At 48.0% G+C, this 1,173-nt stretch overlaps 1 pseudogene; it reads left to right on the top strand.

The window, feature by feature from the left end:
* Positions 1-841: 841 nt before the first annotated feature.
* On the top strand, positions 842-959 carry LOC124614129 (annotated as a pseudogene).
* Positions 960-1,173: the final 214 nt, after the last annotated feature.

The following is a 1,173-nucleotide window of genomic DNA, read 5'->3' as shown; positions in this document are numbered from 1 at the left end:
CGAGTCCGTGCCACGTCGTGTTGCGGTACTTCTGCGTGCTCGCGGTGGCCCTACACAATATTAGGCAGGTTTACCAATTTCTTTGGCTCTTCAGTATATCTTACAGAATATTAAGCAAGGTATATGCGATTGCAGTCTTTCTCCGCGTATTCCACTGATGAATTATTCTCGGGTTGTCAGCCGAGTGGTGGCGTCGTCTTGTCGCAACGTTTCGATGAGTTTCGTACCCATCATCTTCTGGCGAAGCAAGGTTTGAACGACGAACCGGAGCTGGCGTCCAGGCAGATAGTGTGGGTCGATTAATTCCTCTTGCAAAAGATTTCAGTTGCGCTAAAATTAATTTTCAGCCAATAGCATCACTGAATTTGCACCGTTCGAATTTTACGTGCAAAATCAGTCACCCTTAAATAACTGCGAACTGCAGCGAGAAGGGATGGTTGAAATTTATTCCACCGGCGTATCGCGTCCTCGTCTAAGATAAATTTTAACCGTTTGGAAAAAATCATCCTTCATTTGGTTTCTACGTGCAAATAACACGTTATTCTGGGAGGTTTCTGAAGCGCTCCACTTCCGTGTTTCATACTTGTACGAAACGGTTCAAACTTTGCAAAGATAGACAAACAGATAAAGTTAAAACGAATAAGGTGGTTTAAATTCGAGCTAAACATAGCACGTAAAATTAGTTCCTACGGGATCTGAAGGCGCGGAAACGGTTTAAAGTGAATCTAATAACTAAAAAATACATTATTAACATGTAACAGAGCACTCACTTCAAAAATGTAGCTTTATTCGCATTTTACGTGCAAAAAGAAACACGTTTTTGTGAGCTTTCTTGAAGCGCGCCGACGGCCTTGCCGCTGTGGTAACACCGGTTCCCGTCAGATCAACGAAGTTAAGCGCTGTCGGGCTGGGCTAGCACGTGGATGGGTGACCATCCGGTCTGCCGAGCGCTGTTGGCAAGCGGGGTGCACTCAGCCCTTGTGAGGCAAACTGAGGAGCTACTTGATCGAGAAGTAGCGGCTCCGGTCTCGGCAACTGACATACGGCCGGGAGAGTGGTGTGCTGACCACATGCCCCCTCCATACCCGCAGCCGGTGACGCCTGTGGGCTGAGGATGACACGGCGATCGGTCGGTACCGCTGGGTTCGACAGGGGCTGTGGACGGAGTTTACG

Source organism: Schistocerca americana, chromosome 4 (assembly GCF_021461395.2).
Source record: "Schistocerca americana isolate TAMUIC-IGC-003095 chromosome 4, iqSchAmer2.1, whole genome shotgun sequence".
Taxonomy (NCBI): domain Eukaryota; kingdom Metazoa; phylum Arthropoda; class Insecta; order Orthoptera; family Acrididae; genus Schistocerca; species Schistocerca americana.
This window is presented reverse-complemented; position numbering and strand designations above follow the sequence as displayed.